Genomic DNA, 20852 nt, shown 5'->3' with positions numbered 1-20852 from the left:
ACAGCACCCACCCAGCAGGCCCATCCCTCCGTCCCCACGACACGTCAATCAGCTGTGTGTCCACCACTACAGGGAAGCCAGGCTAACCCACCACCCCAACAACAACAGGGACCTGGGGGCAGTGGTAGTGGGCACACGGTCCAGGGGACGGAGGCCCAGGAACACAGGGGAACTTGGAGGGCTGCTGTGCGACAGGGGCGACAGGCCAAGGGAACCCACTCTCCACAAGACCCTCTCCTCCATCATGGGAGCCTACCACCACTCCCAGGAGACGATGGCAACGGTACTGGCCAAGTTTCAGGAGACCCAGCGCCTGCAGGAGGAACAGTATATGGGCTTCAGGGAGGAACTCAGAACCATCAGCTCCACCCTGGGCACCATCGTAGGGGTGCTGAAGGAACTTGTACACACCAGGAGGGACAATGTGGCACTACAAGGGGCCCCTGACGCTAGCAAGGACGATGAACTGCCCACCACCTCCGCCGGCGCTAGTGGACAGGACGCCCCGCCACAGGTCCACCACACCAGCACCCCACCCCCTGCAGAGGGAGAACCACCCCGCAAACGGTCCCTGAGATCCAGGAACAAGACAGAGCACAATGCCAAGACCCCCGTCAAGAAATGAGACCACCCTGATTGTCATCCTACTGTCCCACTTTGTCACCCTGTCCATACTTAAACTGCCCCAGCTCCACTTCCTATGCCCATATGGGCAATCCACCTGTGAGACTAATAGACTGGACTCTGCCATGGACATTCCTCCGCCATCACCCCTCACCATTTTACTACCCCCTCCAATATTGAGCACTTAAATAAACACACCTAAAGCACATAACAATCTGGAGTCTGTCTGTGATTTTGAAATAGTGTATTAGCCATTACAGTGACAAAATGCTCTTTCAATTGTAATGTCAACATACCTATGTCACACCGCTCTAGTCCATGAGGAATCTAAGCAGATGTCACACAGTGGGACCCACATCTGTGAAATCGTAAGGGAAAGTGACAACTCAGTGACCATACACTGGGTGAAAACGACAGACAGTAGAGAGGTAGTAGTGTTAAAGTACATGTAGTATTCAGGTCTGTACTCTTACCTGTGTCTCACTGGAAATATTGCTGGATCACTGAGTCCCTGTTGTTCATGTCTTCTTCCTCTGCTTCCTCGTCTTCACTGTCCACAGGCTCCACAGCTGCCACAACACCGCCATCTGGACCATCCTCCTGCAGAAAAGGCACCTGTCGTCGCAAAGCCAAGTTGTGAAGCATACATCAGGCCACGATGATCTGGCACACCTTCTTTGGTGAGTAGAATAGGGATCCACCTGTCATATGGAGGCACCGGAACGTGGCCTTCAGGAGGCTGAAGGTCCGCTCGATCACCCTTCTAGTTTGCCCATGGGCCTCATTGTAGCCTTCCTCTGCCCTTGTCCCGGGATTCCTCACTGGGGTCAGTAGCCATGACAGGTTGGGGTAACCAGAGTCACCTGCAAATGGCGACGGACAACTGTTAGACACGCACTAACCTGTAGGGATATCCCCAGACCCAAACAACCATTCCCACTGTCTTGCTTCTAGGTGCGTTGTACACCGTCGCGGAAGGCGGTCAAAGACCGCAGCGCAATGATGCATTGGTTAACATTGAACCCTATGGGTCCCAGGAGCCAATGACGATGTACGCCGGCGGTGGCGGTACGCACCGCCGCGGACGTGACCGCCATTTTATATCTGTTCAATCACTCGATACCTGATCTTCGACAGGAGAGGACCTACACTGCAAGTGCTGCTGTGACCTCGGTCTGGAAGAGACAATGGCTCGAGTGTCTGGGGAAAGGGCCCATGCCTTCACATCGGAGGAGTTGGAGAATCTTGTGGATGAGGTCCTCCCCCAGTACACGCTACTCTACGGTCCTCCAGACAAACAGGTAAGTACACAGGGAGCATGTTGTATGGGCTATGCCTGTGTAGAGAGGGCTGAATGTAAGAAGGAAGGGGGGAGAGTGCGGCGTGCATGAAACGACGGTGAGTGCATGTGCCACATGGCAAGGGAAGGGATGGGGCCAATCACTTTGACGGTGCAGTTGGTAATTACTTACTCTTCCCCCTGTACATTTCATGTAGGTCAGCGCCCACCAGAAAAAACAAATTTGGCATGCCATCGCCATGGACGTCCGGACCCTGGGGGTCTACCACAGACAGAGCACCCACTGCCGTAAGAGATGGGAGGACGTTCACCGCTGGAGAAAAAAGATGGCGGAGGCTCAGCTGGGGATGGTCTCCCAACGTAGGAGGGGTGCCATAGCACAATGACCCCCCTGATGTTCAGGATCCTGGCGATGGCCTACCCAGAGTTGGATGGGCGCTTGAGGACATCACAACAGCCACAAGGGGGTGAGTACACTCTCATTCTGCTGACTTTGCACGCAGTGGAGGTGTCTGGGTGGGGGAGGTGGGCTGTGGGTTTCCCTAGGCTAGGGCGAGTTCCATAGGCGAGGTCCCTCCGTAAGGCAGGCCATGTGGTACCCCACCACACCTCTGTAGAGTGCCAAGTACACCTAGTCATGCCCCTGTGTCATCTATGTGTGCAGATGTCGTCCATAGCCTTGTAGGCCATTTCCCAGGAATTGAACAGTGGAGCCCAAGAGCGCGGCATAGTGCAGGGGGCTTCTGTGTCTGTTGTGTCTGCCAACGGTAGCGGTAACGCATGGACTCAACATGTCTTTCTTCTGTCGTCCCCCTCCTTTTTGTGGTCTCCCTGTTCTTGTGTGCATTAGCATCATCAGGTGAAGGAGCAGTGGCACCGGAGCACCAGGGGGCTGCATCCCACATGGCCATGGAGGGCCACACTACGGACTCGGACTTCACCAGTGGGACGGAGGGCGAGGGGAGTTCCACAGCGGGGACAGGAGCTGACACCAGTGACACAGACTCGTCCTCTGATGGGAGCTCCCTTGTGGTGGTGGCAACATCTGTGCCACCCCCATCTACAGGTACAGCCGCCACCCCCATTCCAGCACCACCCTCCCATCAGCCCCTCAGCCTTTTCCCCGTGCCCGCTCACCCGGGTGGGTGGGCATCACCTTCGCCCCAGGCACCTCAGGCCCTGCCCCAGTCACCCCTGCTGCCCTCAGTGAGGAGGCCATTGACCTCCTCAGGTCCCTCACTGTTGGGCAGTCTACCATTTTGAATGCCATCCAGGGTGTAGAAAGGCAGTTGCAACAAACAAATGCATTTCTGGAGGGCATTCATTCTGGTCAGGCGGCCCTTCAGTGAGCTTTTCAGACTCTGGCCTCAGCACTGATGGCAGCCATTGTCCCTGTCTCTAGCCTCCCCCCTCCAACTTCCTCCACCCAGACCCAATCCTCTGTACCTCAGCCTATCCCAAGCAAACCTACAGACCAGCATGCACACACGTCAACACACAAGGGAAGCTCAGGCAAACATAAGCACCACTCATCCCACAGGTACTCACGCAAGCATCACACACATGCAGACACACCAACATCCACTGCCTCCACTGTGTCCCCCTCCTCCTCGTCTCCCTCCTCCCTCCCAGTCTCGTCTACACTCACACCTGCATGCACTACCTCTACAGCCACAACGTCCCTCTCCAGCACACCCACCACCACACCCCGCTCATGTGCAGTCACCACCCCCACTACCATTCACACGTTCCCTGTGTCCTCTCCCAGTGTGTCCGTGACGCCCCCTCCCAAGATACACAAACGCAGGCACACACCCACCCAACAGCCATCCACCTCACGACAGCCTCCAGCACATGCACCTTCACCCAAAGTCAGCAAACGAACACCTCCTACAACCACCACCTCTTCCCCCACTACCAACCCCCCTCCAGCTACTTGTCCCAGTGTGTCAAAAAAATGTTTCCTGTCCAACCTTGACCTCTTTCCCACACCTCCCCCACCCCGTCTGTCTCCTAGGTCCCGAACTAGCACCTCAGCCACAACATCTCCGGGACCAGTGGTGCCTGTAGTCACCGGAATCTGGAGTGCACCGGCCATCAGGGCAGCCAGTGCGGCACGGAGCCACAGCACAGACAGTCCCCCACCTGTGAAGCATCAGAAGTTGGCCAGTGTCTGGCGGGAGAGGGGGAATACTCCAGCCACCAAAGCCGCTCCCAGGGGTCCCGGTGGGAGTGTGGAGTCAGCTATGACACCTTCCAAGGTGGGGAAGGGCCACAAGAAACCCAGCAAGTCTGGGAAGAGCAGCACGGCGGAGAAGACCACCAACATCCCCACTGCCCAGGAGCCCACCGCCAGCACCATCCCAGCTGCCCAGGACAGGACCACCAGCACAAGCCCAGCTGCCCAGGACAGGACCGCCAGCACCAGCCCAGCAGCCCAGGACAGGACCGCCAGCACCAGCGCTGCCCAGGACAGGACCGCCAGCACAAGCCCAGCTGCCCAGGACAGGACCGCCAGTACAAGCCCAGATGCCCAGGACAGGACCGCCAGCACCAGCCCAGCTGAACAGGACAGGACCACCAGCACCAGCCCAGCTGCCCATGACAGGACCGCCAGCACAAGCCCAGCTGCCCAGGACAGGACCGCCAGCACAAGCCCAGCTGCCCAGGAGGGGTCCGCAAGCACCAGCCCACCTGCCCAGGAGGCCACCGCCAGCACAAGGCCCGCTGGGCCATGAAGGACCGCCAACAAAAGCTCCGCTGTGCCATGAAGGACTGCCAGCAAAAGCCCCGCTGGGCCATGAAGGACCACCAGCAGCTGAGTCCCTGCAATGGAGACCGCCGCCTCAAGCACCGCTGAACAGGGCACCGCCATCTCAAGCACTGCTGCGCAGGGCACCGCCATCTCAGGCACCGCTGAACGGGGCACCGCTGAACAGGGCACCACCGTCTCAAGCACCGCTGAACAGGGCACCGCCGTCTCAGGCACCACTGAACAGGGCAATGCTGTCTCAAGCACCGCTGAACAGGGCACTGCTGTCTCAAGCACCGATGAACAGGGCACCGCCGTCTCAGGCACTGCTGAACAGGGCACCGCCGTCTCAAGCATCGCTGAACAGGGCACCGCCGTCTCAAGCACTGCTGAACAGGGCACCACTGTCTCAAGCACCGCTGGCCCATGAGCGGCAAGGGTACTGACGCAACAGAGTCTGTCACGGGGTGAATGATGCACTCTGGGCACAAAGCCCCCTCCAGAACGAGTGGAGACTGTCATCCAGTCACCCAATCCTTAGCAGGATGAAGCACTCTGGGCACCAGTCCCCCTCCAGAACCAGTGGAGACTGTCATCCACTACCTCTGTCCTTAGCAGGATGAAGCACTTTGGGCACCAGTCCCCCTCCGGAACCAGTGGAGAGATCCATCCACTACCTCTGTCCTTAGCAGGATGAAGCATTCTGGGAACCAGTCCCCCTCCAGAACCAGTGGAGACTGTCATCCACTACCTCTGTCCTTAGCAGGATGAAGCACTCTGGGCACCAATCCCCCTCCAGAACCAGTGGAGAGATCCATCTACTACCTCTGTCCTTAGCAGGATGAAGCACTCTGGGCACCAGTCCCCATCCAGAACCAGTGGAAACTGTCATCCACTACCTCTGTCCTTAGCAGGATGAAGCACTCTGGGCACCAGCCCCCCCCAGAACCAGTGGAGACTGTCATCCACTTGAGAGACTGTGGCTTTGCACTCCCCAGGATAAAGCAGTGGGCAACCCACCCACTGTAGAGACTTGTGAGACTGTGGCTTTGCACTCCCCAGGATTGAACAGTGGGCAACCCACCCACTGTAGAGACTTGTGAGACTGTGGCTTTGCACTCCCCAGGATTGAACAGTGGGCAAACCACCCACTGTAGAGACTTGTGAGGCTGTGGCTTTGCACTCCCCAGGATTGAACAGTGGGCAAACCACCCACTGTAGAGACTTGTGAGACTGTGGCTTTGCACTCCCCAGAATGGAACAGTGGGCAAACCACCCACTGTAGAGACTTGTGAGACTGTGGCTTTGCACTCCCCAGGATTGAACAGTGGGCAAACCACCCACTGTAGAGACTTGAGAGACTGTGGCTTTGCACTCCCCAGGATTGAACAGTGGGCAACCCACCCACTGTAGAGACTTGAGAGACCGTGGCTTTGCACTCCCCAGGATTGAACAGTGGGCATGTGGCCCCCTCGTGGATCTGGCGTCGTGCACTCAAGCGGCTGAGGTGCCCCCTTTCCCTCCCCCTGAGGTGCCTGTTTAGTTGCTCTCTGATGCACCTGCAGTGTTCTCTCCGTCATGGTCGGGGATCTTGTGTGGGCCTCGCCCATACCGTGTGGTCCCAGTGTTCCAGGGACTTTATTAGAGCACTACTGTGCTTGGTATATATTTTGTTTATGGTGTATATATATATTTCTTCCTACTTGCTTTTAATATATTACAATGGTTACACTCATTTTCTATTGTCTTTGCATTCTTCCGGGGGGTTTGGAGGGCTGTGATGTATTGATATGCATTAGTGTGTGTGTTGTAGTGGGTGAGGGTGGGGGTGTTGCGTGTGTATGTCCCTGTTTTTTCCCTCCCCCTCCCCTGTGTCGTAGGTGCAGTACTCACCGTGGTCTTCGCCGCCGGCGTTCGTGCTCCTGGTAGAGGAGCAGGAAGACTATTGCAGGTAGAATTTGGAGTTCCGGATCCATGGCGTCCTCGTTCCTCGTGGGGTGTGTAGAGGTGAGCGTTTTTCCATTGGGATTCCTGTTTCCGCCGTGTTTTTATCCGCAGTGAATCCGCCCCAGAAAAGGTGGCGGATTGGCCTGTCATAATAGTGTGGGCAGTACATTGTCTCCCGCCTGTTTGTTGGCGGGACCGGCGCGCTATTTGTTTGTACCGCCATGGCGGTCGGAGTGTTAAAGTGGCTGTCTTTGTTGGCGGTTTCCGCCACGGTCGTAATTGCACATTTTTTACCGCCGGCCTGTTGGCGGTCTTACCGCCGCTTTAACACCGTCCGCCAGGGTTGTAATGACCACCTAAGTAACTTGGCACCTAACCTTCACCAAGTGAGGGTTAGACATATAGGTGACTTATAAGTTACTTATGTGCAGTGAAAAATGGCTGTGAAATAACGTGGAAGTTATTTCACTCAGGCTGCAGTGGCAGTCCTGTGTAAGAATTGTCTGAGCTCCCTATGGGTGGCAAAAGAAATGCTGCAGCCCATAGGGATCTCCTGGAACCCCAATACCCTGGGTACCTAGGCACCATATACAAGAGAATTATATGGGTGTTCCAGTGTGCCAATGAGAATTGGTAAAATTAGTCACTAGCCTGCAGTGACAATTTTAAAAGCAGAGAGAGAGCATAAACACTGAGGCTCTGGTTAGCAGAGCTTCAGTGATACAGTTAGGCACCACACAGGAAACACACACAGGCCACAAACCTATGAGCACTGGGGTCCTGGCTAGCAGGATCCCAGTGACACATATCAAACACACTGACAACATAGGGTTTCCACTATGAGCACTGGACCCTGGCTAGCAGGATCCCAGTGAGACAGTAAAAACACCCTGACATATACTCACAAACAGGCCAAAAGTGGGGGTAACAAGGCTAGAAAGAGGCTACCTTCCTACAGTAGTGCCCATTGGAATAGAGGTCTGTGGCTTTTCGGGTGTTGACTGATGCGTAAGTTGAGTGTTGCTATGCAGGAGAAGTGGCAGTGGTGGCAGGAGAAAGGGCCTTTGGTGGTTCGGGGTGAGGCATTGACAGTGGTTGTTTAGTGTCTTCACTTTCAGGTTGAGGATCTTGTCAGAGGAGTAGCAGCGGTGGTCAGGAGGTCCAGGGGTCCTGGTGCTGAGCGTGGCTCAGGCATAAACTGGCACAGATGGGCTTACCTTTGGCATGCCGGCAGTGCGACTGTGCATCAACCTCCATTATGTAGCCCTGGGAGCAGGAAGGGACCAAACCAGAGGGAGGGAATCCAGTGGGCGGAAAGCTAGCTGGAAGTCGGAAGGGCTCCGGGCAGTATGCGGTGAGAGAGGCAGGGCGAGGACACAAGAAAGGCAAACCCAGAGGCAAAAAGAGGAGGTAAAAAGGGGTGAAAGTGAGAAAGACATTGAGAGAAATACAAAAGAAGTGAAAAGAAGGCATCACAGTAGAAGCGAGCTGAAAAGCAAAAAGGAGACACAATAAAGCAGCAAGGACTAAAAGTAAGAAAGGACAGTGCGAGAAATACAAGTAGTAAAAAAGAAGGAATCAGAGCAGGATCGAGCAGAAGACAGGGCTGATGCAACAGCCAGTCTTGAAATTTTGCTGCTCAGCTGGGGAGCTGGGATTGGTTCCTCTGTGCTGGTCAGGGGCGGAGGAGTAGCGTGAAACCTGGGGAGGTCTAAAGCAAATTTTCTTCTAAGATTGGGTTATAAAAATGAAGCAATGCAGGCATTATTACTTGTAGCTACTTAGTAGAAAATAAAAACAATTAGTCAACACAGATTTTAATTCATGTTAGAAGAGTAACTTTTAAAATGTTGCTGTTTTGCTCCCTTAAGAAAAAAAGATTAATAGTGTCTTTAATCTATTTCCTCAATATGGGCTACTTCCAGCTCATCACTATCTAGCTTCCTGAAAACCTCATCCTAGCTCATAAGTTGTGCTATAGAGGCGCACCAGTCTGAGAAGTCGTAGGCCGACTGGGAGTCCTCTTGAGCTTCTGCTGACTCTTCTTTTTGCTGGCTATCTGCCAAAGGCAACTTCACAATTGTCAAAGCTGTGTGCAGACAAAGGCCTGGTCCCCGATGAATAGTTTCAGTCCCAGCAACTCTGTCAGTACACAGCAGCAATAAAGTGCATGGAGCTATGCGCTAAAAGGAAGCCACCACACTGGCCTCTTCTGAAGTACAGAGATATTGTATGCTGCCAATAGCCTTGCTCCCTGAGAGGGCATGGCAGGCATGCTTACAATGGTTGTGGTTGGCCTTTATATTAGTTTTATTAAAAGAGGTTGCCTTTGGGAGGTACCTGGTTAGGGAGACAGGAACTTAGTCAAGGTTTCATTCAGCTATCTCATGAACCTGGAGCAAGGCAAGGTGTGATTTCATTGGCCAAACCCCAGTACAGGCATAGTTAAACAACAGCTGTGTCATAGTGTAGAGAAAGCAATGAGAAAATGAGCTGGAAAGGAAACTTGGTAATAACGTTTGAGTTAACCTTATTTATACTGTTACAGACCACTCTCTAATCAGAGTGTATTTCTGACTCAGAAGACATTAGAAGACTATCTGCTTGGAAGGATTCTTTTCTGCTAGAATACAACTTTGGATCATGTGACTCCTTCTTTTGTTTGAACCTCTGACTTTGAAAAGCTACTTTCACCATCAAGAGAATTTACCTCCTACGGACCCACAAAAATAAGATGATCTAGGTTTTTTTAGAAGTCTTCCTACTGAGAATCTACATTTTCACAAACAGTAGTGCAGAAAATCAGAGAAATAAATCAGCTATACCTTCAGGGAAGAAACCAAGCAAGAACAGTTGGATCTGGATGTTTGATTGTAATCCTTTTTAGATAGGGCTTACACAGATCACAAAAGTCGAGTTTTCTTGTTCAAGAGAATCAGTACCACATAGGATAAAGGATGGTTCGATGTGGACCACAGAACGACTTTCTACTGATTGAAGGTTTATTGAACGAATGTTTGGTTAATAAAAACTGCATGAAGACCTGAGACAAGAACACTATTCATACTACTGAATTTCTGTAATCAAGCAAGAGGATGTCATTGACTTTTGAGTAGTTACAGGCCCTCTGTTAAAGACATTTTACAAATGACAACCCTAATTATCTTTCAGGGCTATGTCCATTGTGTTTTCAGATGCTCGGTAAAAGCAGCGGAAAACAATTGTTGGTTCAAGGTTTCTTGAAAGCATTCAATTTCAAAACTATTGATAGAGCTCTCCCAATTGAACCCACCTATTTCTGACACTACATCACACTATTATGTGAGGCGTTCCCATGGTACTTTTAAATTCTACTTGATGACATTTATTCACACACTCACCACCATATCTGGGGCCCTGCTTTTTGATCAACTGCATTCATGAGATGACTGATAACATTCTCCCAGAAGGATTTTCTGCTGGGCACAGGTTTGTATACATTGAAAATTTTTGTCATCCTCCTCAGAATGTGCCTGGGTTATTGCTTGAGTGACTATTAACGTGCCTTTAGATTATTCAGTTTACCAGGGCCTGCAAGCAAGTTAGACAAAAAGAACAGGTAATTAACATGAATCATAGCTTTGAATTGTGGTAACGATTTAGCATGCATTCATAAGAGATCCTTAAGCACCTTCAGCTTGGTCATATCACAGTGGTGGCTTTCAGATTAAGGCCCTCACTACAAATTTGGCAGTAAGTGAACCGCCGCGGTGGAGATGGCGGTTGAACCGCCGCAGGACTGGCGGTACAGACCACCATATTACGAGTACTAGGAAGGCACCTGCAGAACACAGTCAAGTTTACGTCCAGTCTGCCAGTGTGGATGGACCGCTGTTGCCAGGCGGAAGGCCCCTTCAGGCCAGCGTTCAGACAGTTTTCACCCACCCTATTACGACGTTGCACACCGTCAAGACTTCCGGGGCGGTCCAACCACCGAGAAAACCATGGCGGAAACAAACAACATAAAAGAAAGCAGCCACCTTTTGGAACACACGCACGTCCATAGGCGCCATGGCACTCAAATTGCAAGTCCTTCAAATGCTCCTGCTGGCCATTGACATCCAGGACCAGCGACGCTGACATAAACACCAGCAGTAAGTATGCCATCCTAGCACACACTGGAGGGAAGTACATTAGTACACACACACACACAAACGCACAGTCACCATACATACATGCGCAAGGAAAGTCAGGAGAAGCTATGTACCACCGACACCAGCGGTGCCGTTGTAGATAAATATAATGGGAAATATATAAATCCCAAGAAAATAACAATTTACAAGATGCCACAAGAGCCAGTGTCTCATTGTCCAAATGTCCTGGGCACATTAGGCATGTGAGGTCTGCCCAACTTGACTCTTGACTGCAGTGTGCAGACTTCCACAGGACAGGGGCATCCATGGGGCATGCAAGCACCTCAGGGATGCGGGCTGGTGGGGGTGTGATCAGGGTTTGGATGGGGGGGGGTCCTTCCTCTTCTTATCAGGCTTCCCCCCTTACTTTCCTGCTCTCAGAGGGACGTCTTTGCCTTGCCCCTCTTTCGTGCCTTCTTAGGTGTAACAGCAGTGGAGGCCACCACAGCAGGGGACCAAGATGGAGTGCTACCAGTGCTGGAGGTGTGAGGGGCAGGTGTGCCTGTTGTGGTAGCACTGCACACTACTGTCTGCGGGGCTTAGCTCAGCCCAGAGGAGGACAGGGAGGTGGAAGGCAGGGCTCCGGGAAGGGTAGCAGGGCATTTAGGGTGGACAGGGACTGGAGCAGGAGACGGGAACAGGGGCAATTCATGCAGGAAACTCTTTTTAGGGGCAGCAGGTAGGTCATGGGTTAGGCGTTTGGGAGTGGAGGGAGAGGGGATGGTTGATAGGTGTGTACTTGGATATGGTTTGGATGCTGGTGCGTGGGTGTATGACATATGTGTGCTGGGTGTGTGTTGGGTGGCTGAGTGTGGGAGTACACGTGTAGGGGAGGAGGGGCGGAGGAGACACAGGGAGATGGCATGGGGGATGTGTGAGTGAATGTTTGGGTGGTGCGTGCAGGTAGGGTGGATGTGCTGCATGTGGTTGTGTTGGCTGTTGTGGTGCGTGCGGATGTGGTGTATAGGGTGCATGCATGAGGGTCAACTGTTGTGGTGAGGCTGGCAGTGACAGGACATGCGTCTGGACCAGGGACTGATGATGTGGTGTCTGCATGTGTGAGTGGTGATGTGACTGTGAAGGGGGAGTCAGGGTAGGTAGTTGATGTTGGTGTGTGTGCGTCTGAATGGTGGGTGGGTGTCTGGTGGTGGTGGTGTTTGTGGTGCATGTGAATGTCCTTGCGCTCTGGATCTGTTGGTGGGGATGCATACTGGTATGAAAGTGTGCTTAGGATGGGAAATGGGAGAGGGATGTGGGAGTGGGAACAGGTAGTTGAAGGGGGGACGGAAGTAGAAAGAACAGTGACTGCTGTCATTGAGGAGGCCAGAGCCTGAAACGATCTCTGAAGGGCAGGCACCGTAAATGCCTCCCAGGAATTCATTTGACTGTTGCATCTGGGATGCCAGTCCCTGGATGGCATTCACGATGGATGTCTGCCCAACAGATATGGACCTCAAGAGGTCAATAGCCTCCTCATTGAGGGCAGCAGGGCTGACTGGGGAAGGGGCAGAGGTGCCTGCGGCGAAGGAGCTGTCCACCCTCCTGGGTGACTGGGCACGAGCAACAGGGTGGGGAGCTACAGGGAGGGTGGTGCTGGTAAGGGGGGTGGCGCACAAGGATTGTGCAGGCATAGGGTTTGATGCATCCCCCACCACCAGGGAGTCACCATCAGAGGAAGAATCTGATAATGCTGTAGATGTTCCTGTCTCCCCGTGGTGCTCCACTCGTCCTCTGTCCCACTGGTCCCCTCGGCTCTGCTGGTATCAGCTTCCTGGGTCCCGTGGGATGCAGCTTCCCCACTTGCCGATGCCCCTTCTCCTACGCCAGATGATGCTGTTGTAGACAAAGAGGAGCAGAGGGAGGGAGCGTCGGACAGTGAGAGACAGGGTGGGAGGAAGAGAAACAGGGAGCAAGTGGTCAATTCCAGCACAACAGCCACATACTAGTCACTACAACATACTCCAGTGCAATGTCATTACACACACCAAGAATTCACATACTCATGCCACTACAATGGCAGCCCATACGTGCCACCTCAGTCATGCTCATGAGTTTCACACATGCTGACACACATTCAGTCCGGTACAAGATGAAAACCATACCCTAAACACATGTCTTACCCACCTGTGAGAAGGTAGCCTCTTTCTAGCCTTGTTACCCCCACTTTTGGCCTGTTTGTGAGTGTATGTCAGGGTGTTTGTCACTGTTTTCACTGTCTCACTGGGATCCTGATAGCCAGGCCTCAGTGCTCATAGTGAAAACACCATGTTTTCAGTATGGTTGTTATGTGTCACTGGGATCCTGCTAGTCAGGACCCCAGTGCTCATAGGTTTGTGGCCTATATGTATGTGTCACTGGGACCCTGTCACACAGGGCCCCAGTGCTCATAGGTGTGCATGTATATGTTCCCTGTGTGGTGCCTAACTGTCTCACTGAGGCTCTGCTAACCAGAACCTCAGTGGTTATGCTCTCTCATTACTTTCAAATTGTCACTAACAGGCTAGTGACCAATTTTACCAATTTACATTGGCTTACTGGAACACCCTTATAAATCCCTAGTATATGGTACTGAGGTACCCAGGGTATTGGGGTTCCAGGAGATCCCTATGGGCTGCAGCATTTCTTTTGCCACCCATAGGGAGCTCTGACAATTCTTACACAGGCCTGCCAATGCAGCCTGAGTGAAATAACGTCCACGTTATTTCACAGCCATTTTACACTGCACTTAAGTAACTTATAAGTCACCTATATGTCTAACCTTTACCTGGTAAAGGTTAGGTGCAAAGTTACTTAGTGTGAGGGCACCCTGGCACTAGCCAAGGTGCCCCCACATTGTTCAGAGCCAATTCACTGAACTTTGTGAGTGCGGGGACACCATTACACGCGTGCACTACATATAGGTCACTACCTATATGTAGCTTCACCATGGTAACTCCGAATATGGCCATGTAACATGTCTATGATCATGGAATTGCCCCCTCTATGCCATCCTGGCATTGTTGGTACAATTCCATGATCCCAGTGGTCTGTAGCACAGACCCTGGTACTGCCAGACTGCCCTTCCTGGGGTTTCACTGCAGCTGCTGCTGCTGCCAACCCCTCAGACAGGCAGCTGCCCTCCTGGGGTCCAGCCAGGCCTGGCCCAGGATGGCAGAACAAAGAACTTCCTCTGAGAGAGGGTGTGACACCCTCTCCCTTTGGAAAATGGTGTGAAGGCAGGGGAGGAGTAGCCTCCCCCAGCCTCTGGAAATGCTTTGTTGGGCACAGATGTGCCCAATTCTGCATAAGCCAGTCTACACCGGTTCAGGGACCCCTTAGCCCCTGCTCTGGCGCGAAACTGGACAAAGGAAAGGGGAGTGACCACTCCCCTGACCTGCACCTCCCCTGGGAGGTGTCCAGAGCTCCTCCAGTGTGCTCCAGACCTCTGCCATCTTGGAAACAGAGGTGCTGCTGGCACACTGGACTGCTCTGAGTGGCCAGTGCCACCAGGTGACGTCAGAGACTCCTGCTGATAGGCTCCTTCAGGTGTTAGTAGCCTTTCCTCTCTCCTAGGTAGCCAAACCCTCTTTTCTGGCTATTTAGGGTCTCTGTCTCTGGGGAAACTTTAGATAACGAATGCATGAGCTCAGCCGAGTTCCTCTGCATCTCCCTCTTCACCTTCTGATAAGGAATCGACCGCTGACCGCGCTGGAAGCCTGCAAACCTGCAACATAGTAGCAAAGACGACTACTGCAACTCTGTAACGCTGATCCTGCCGCCTTCTCGACTGTTTTCCTGCTTGTGCATGCTGTGGGGGTAGTCTGCCTCCTCTCTGCACCAGAAGCTCCGAAGAAATCTCCCGTGGGTCGACGGAATCTTCCCCCTGCAACCGCAGGCACCAAAAAGCTGCATTACCGGTCCCTTGGGTCTCCTCTCAGCACGACGAGCGAGGTCCCTCGAATCCAGCGACACCGTCCAAGTGACCCCCACAGTCCACTGACTCTTCAGCCCAAGTTTGGTGGAGGTAAGTCCTTGCCTCACCTCGCTGGGCTGCATTGCTGGGAACCGCGACTTTGCAAGCTACTCCGGCCCCTGTGCACTTCCGGCGGAAATCCTTCGTGCACAGCCAAGCCTGGGTCCACGGCACTCTAACCTGCATTGCACGACTTTCTAAGTTGGTCTCCGGCGACGTGGGACTCCTTTGTGCAACTTCGGCGAGCACCGTTTCACGCATCCTCGTAGTGCCTGTTTCTGGCACTTCTCCGGGTGCTACCTGCTTCAGTGAGGGCTCTTTGTCTTGCTCGACGTCCCCTCTCTCTGCAGGTCCAATTTGCGACCTCCTGGTCCCTCCTGGGCCCCAGCAGTGTCCAAAAACGCCAAACGCAAAATTTGCGTGTAGCAAGGCTTGTTGGCGTCCATCCGGCGGGAAAACACTTCTGCACGACTCTCCAAGGCGTGGGGGATCCATCCTCCAAAGGGGAAGTCTCTAGCCCTTGTCGTTCCTGCAGTATTCACAGCTCTTCAGCCTAGTAAGAGCTTCTTTGCACCAACCGCTGGCATTTCTTGGGCATCTGCCCATCTCCGAGTTGCTTGTGACTTTTGGACTTGGTCCCCTTGTTCCACAGGTACCCTCAGTCAGGAATCCATCGTTGTTGCATTGCTGATTTGTGTTTTCCTTGCATTTTCCCTCTAACACGACTACTTTGTCCTTAGGGGAACTTTAGTGCACTTTGCACTCACTTTTCAGGGTCTTGGGGAGGGTTATTTTTCTAACTCTCACTATTTTCTAATAGTCCCAGCGACCCTCTACAAGGTCACATAGGTTTGGGGTCCATTCGTGGTTCACATTCCACTTTTGGAGTATATGGTTTGTGTTGCCCCTATCCCTATGTTTCCCAATTGCATCCTATTGTAACTATACATTGTTTGCACTGTTTTCTAAGACTATACTGCATATTTTTGCTATTGTGTATATATATCTTGTGTATATTTCCTATCCTCTCACTGAGGGTACACTCTGGGATACTTTGGCATATTGTCATAAAAATAAAGTACCTTTATTTTTAGTATAACTGTGTATTGTGTTTTCTTATGATATTGTGCATATGACACTAAGTGGTACTGTAGTAGCTTCACACGTCTCCTAGTTCAGCCTAAGCTGCTCTGCTAAGCTACCATTATCTATCAGCCTAAGCTGCTAGACACCCTATACACTAATAAGGGATAACTGGGCCTGGTGCAAGGTGTAAGTACCCCTTGGTACTCACTACAAGCCAGTCCAGCCTCCTACATTGGTTGTGCAGTGGTGGGATAAGTGCTTGAGACTACTTACCACTCTTGTCATTGTACTTTTCATAAGAGAAAAATATACAAAACAAGGTCAGTGTATATACACATAGCCAAAAAGTTTTGCATTTCCTCTTTTCACTCTTTTCTAAGTGCTGAAAAGTACTTCTAAACTTTCAAAAAGTTCTTAAAAGTTTAAAAAGTTTTTTCTGTCTTTCCAAAAAGTTCTGAAAACTTTTTTCTCTTTTTCTATCACTTTAACTCTCTCTAAAAAATGTCTGGCACAGGAAAAAATGTTGAACTGTCCAAACTTGCATATGATCACCTTAGCTGGAAAGGAGCAAGGAGTCTCTGCATAGAGAGAGGTTTGAGTGTAGGGAAGAATCCTTCCTTAGAACTGTTAATTAATATGCTTAGAGTACAGGATAAGGCCATAAGTGCCCAATCTGTAGAAAAAGTAGCTAATGGTTCTCAATCTGATCCAGGGACTCCCCCAGGAAAAGGTTCAGGAAAGAAACTTCTCAGCCTGCCCATTACTAGACAGTCTAGCATAGTTGGTACAGAGGTTGAATCACACCATACTGATGGTGTGCTCTCACATTATGCTGGTAGCCAAGCTGTTAGGGTGCCCTCTGTAAGGGACAGGTCTCCTTCTGTTCATTCCCATCATACCTCTGTATCTAGAAATGTCCCTCCCACCCACCCTGATGACAGATTGTTAGAAAGGGAGCTCAATAGATTGAGAGTGGAACAAACCAGACTGAAGCTCAAGAAGCAACAGCTGGATTTGGATAGACAGTCTTTAGAAATAGAGAGGGAAAGACAGAAGTTGGGTTTAGATACCCATGGTGGCAGCAGCAGTATTCCCCATAGTCATCCTGCAAAAGAGCATGATTCCAGGAATCTGCACAAGATAGTTCCCCCTTATAAGGAGGGGGATGACATTAACAAGTGGTTTGCTGCACTTGAGAGGGCCTGTGCTGTACAGGATGTCCCTCAAAAGCTGTGGGCTGCTATCCTATGGCTATCATTTAGTGGAAAAGGTAGGCATAGGCTCCTTACAGTGAAAGAAAATGATGCCAATAATTTCCAAGTTCTTAAGAATGCACTCCTGGATGGTTATGGCTTAACCACTGAACAGTACAGGATAAAGTTCAGAGAGACCAAAAAGGAGTCTTCACAAGACTGGGTTGATTTCATTGACCATTCAGTGAAGGCCTTAGAGGGGTGGTTACATGGCAGTAAAGTTACTGATTATGAAAGCCTGTATAACACAATCCTGAGAGAGCATATACTTAATAATTGTGTGTCTGATTTGTTGCACCAGTACCTGGTAGACTCTGATCTGACCTCTCCCCAAGAATTGGGAAAGAAGGCAGACAAATGGGTCAGAACAAGGGTGAACAGAAAAGTTCAGACAGGGGGTGACAAAGATGGCAATAAGAAGAAAGATGGTGAAAAATCTCAAGATAAGCATGGGGATAAGGGTAAAACCAAAGATCCCACTTCAAATCTTAAACACTCTTCAGAGGGTGGGGATAAAACTAATTCTTCCTCTTCTTCTCAACCTGCACACATTAAAAAGCCTTGGTGCTTTGTGTGTAAAAACAGAGGCCATAGGCCAGGGGATAAGTCCTGTCCAGGTAAACCCCCTGAGCCTACCACCACTAATACATCAAGCTCTAGTGCCCCTAGCAGTAGTGGTACTAGTGGTGGGACTGCTGGCAACAGTCAAGCAAAGGGTGTAGTTGGGTTCACTTATGGGTCCATAGTGGAAACTGATGTAATCAGTCCCAAGACAGTTTCTGTCACACCTAGTGGCATTGGCCTTGCCACACTGGCTGCTTGTCCCCTTACAATGGATAAGTACAGGCAGACAGTTTCAATAAATGGTGTTGAGGCCTTGGCCTACAGGGACACAGGTGCCAGTTTCACTTTGGTGACTGAAAACCTAGTGCACCCTGATCAACACATCATTGGACAACAGTATAAGATTATTGATGTCCATAACTCCACTAAGTTTCTTCCCTTAGCTATAATTCAATTTAGTTGGGGTGGAGTTACTGGCCCTAAGCAGGTGGTGGTATCACCTAGCTTACCTGTAGACTGTCTCTTAGGTAATGACCTAGAGGCCTCAGGTTGGGCTGATGTAGAGTTTTATGCCCATGCAGCCATGCTGGGCATCCCTGAGGAATTGTTCCCTCTCATTTCAAGTGAAATGAAAAAGCAAAAGAGAGAAGGCCTGAAAACTCAGGATCCCTCTCCATCAACAGGTAAAAAGGGTATCACAGTATCCCCTAACCACCCTACCATTCAGGATACTATTCCTGTGGTGGGAGAAACCTCTCCTGGGGTGGCACCTGTTCCAAGGGAATCATCAGCTGGCAAAGCTGGACTCCCTGAGGTGGAAGTACCTCTCTGTGGGATAACTAACATTGGTGAGAAAAACAGCACCATTTTAGTTAACATGGAGCATCCCTCCAACCCTCCCAGAGAAACTTTAGTGCAGAAACCCTGCACTACCTCACAACACTTAGGACAGCATCCCTGCCCTAGTGTGGAGCTCATAGGACAGCATCCCTGCCCTGCTCCAACTCAAGAGAAACAGCATCCCTGTTCTCTCTTCCAGCCAGATGGACAAAGTTTTTGCCCAGCTATGGCTTTTCTGAGACAGCATCCCTGTCTGGCATTTCCATCACTACAAATAGGTTCAGTGGACAATTCCCACTGCTCTAAACTAAAACTTACTGATAGAAACTCTGAAAATACATCTTCACATTGTTGCTTAGCTAAAAAACTTCAAACAGGGTGGTTTACATCCCCACAGGGAAGTAACCATATAGTGGATGATAAAGGGAGTAACCAGTCTATTGCAGAGCTACTCTCTACTTATCACCACTTAGACAATAAAGTCTCAACTGGCCAAGGTTAGCCTTATTGTCCTTCGTTTGGGGGGGGGTTGTGTGAGAAGGTAGCCTCTTTCTAGCCTTGTAACCCCCACTTTTGGCCTGTTTGTGAGTGTATGTCAGGGTGTTTGTCACTGTTTTCACTGTCTCACTGGGATCCTGATAGCCAGGCCTCAGTGCTCATAGTGAAAACACCATGTTTTCAGTATGGTTGTTATGTGTCACTGGGATCCTGCTAGTCAGGACCCCAGTGCTCATAGGTTTGTGGCCTATATGTATGTGTCACTGGGACCCTGTCACACAGGGCCCCAGTGCTCATAGGTGTGCATGTATATGTTCCCTGTGTGGTGCCTAACTGTCTCACTGAGGCTCTGCTAACCAGAACCTCAGTGGTTATGCTCTCTCATTACTTTCAAATTGTCACTAACAGGCTAGTGACCAATTTTACCAATTTACATTGGCTTACTGGAACACCCTTATAAATCCCTAGTATATGGTACTGAGGTACCCAGGGTATTGGGGTTCCAGGAGATCCCTATGGGCTGCAGCATTTCTTTTGCCACCCATAGGGAGCTCTGACAATTCTTACACAGGCCTGCCAATGCAGCCTGAGTGAAATAACGTCCACGTTATTTCACAGCCATTTTACACTGCACTTAAGTAACTTATAAGTCACCTATATGTCTAACCTTTACCTGGTAAAGGTTAGGTGCAAAGTTACTTAGTGTGAGGGCACCCTGGCACTAGCCAAGGTACCCCCACATTGTTCAGAGCCAATTCACTGAACTTTGTGAGTGCGGGGACACCATTACACGCGTGCACTACATATAGGTCACTACCTATATGTAGCTTCACCATGGTAACTCCGAATATGGCCATGTAACATGTCTATGATCATGGAATTGCCCCCTCTATGCCATCCTGGCATTGTTGGTACAATTCCATGATCCCAGTGGTCTGTAGCACAGACCCTGGTACTGCCAGACTGCCCTTCCTGGGGTTTCACTGCAGCTGCTGCTGCTGCCAACCCCTCAGACAGGCAGCTGCCCTCCTGGGGTCCAGCCAGGCCTGGCCCAGGATGGCAGAACAAAGAACTTCCTCTGAGAGAGGGTGTGACACCCTCTCCCTTTGGAAAATGGTGTGAAGGCAGGGGAGGAGTAGCCTCCCCCAGCCTCTGGAAATGCTTCGTTGGGCACAGATGTGCCCAATTCTGCATAAGCCAGTCTACACCGGTTCAGGGACCCCTTAGCCCCTGCTCTGGCGCGAAACTGGACAAAGGAAAGGGGAGTGACCACTCCCCTGACCTGCACCTCCCCTGGGAGGTGTCCAGAGCTCCTCCAGTGTGCTCCAGACCTCTGCCATCTTGGAAACAGAGGTGCTGCTGGCACACTGGACTGCTCTGAGTGGCCAGTGCCACCAGGTGACGTCAGAGACTCCTGCTGATAGGCTCCTTCAGGTGTTAGTAGCCTTTCCTCTCTCCTAGGTAGCCAAACCCTCTTTTCTGGCTATTTAGGGTCTCTGTCTCTGGGGAAACTTTAGATAACGAATGCATGAGCTCAGCCGAGTTCCTCTGCATCTCCCTCTTCACCTTCTGATAAGGAATCGACCGCTGACCGCGCTGGAAGCCTGCAAACCTGCAACATAGTAGCAAAGACGACTACTGCAACTCTGTAACGCTGATCCTGCCGCCTTCTCGACTGTTTTCCTGCTTGTGCATGCTGTGGGGGTAGTCTGCCTCCTCTCTGCACCAGAAGCTCCGAAGAAATCTCCCGTGGGTTGACGGAATCTTCCCCCTGCAACCGCAGGCACCAAAAAGCTGCATTACCGGTCCCTTGGGTCTCCTCTCAGCACGACGAGCGAGGTCCCTCGAATCCAGCGACACCGTC

The sequence above is a fragment of the Pleurodeles waltl genome, chromosome 4_1 (genome assembly GCF_031143425.1).
Source record: "Pleurodeles waltl isolate 20211129_DDA chromosome 4_1, aPleWal1.hap1.20221129, whole genome shotgun sequence".
Classification (NCBI taxonomy): Eukaryota; Metazoa; Chordata; class Amphibia; order Caudata; family Salamandridae; genus Pleurodeles; species Pleurodeles waltl.
The sequence above is the reverse complement of the archived record's forward strand: the minus strand, read 5'-3'. Positions refer to the sequence as shown.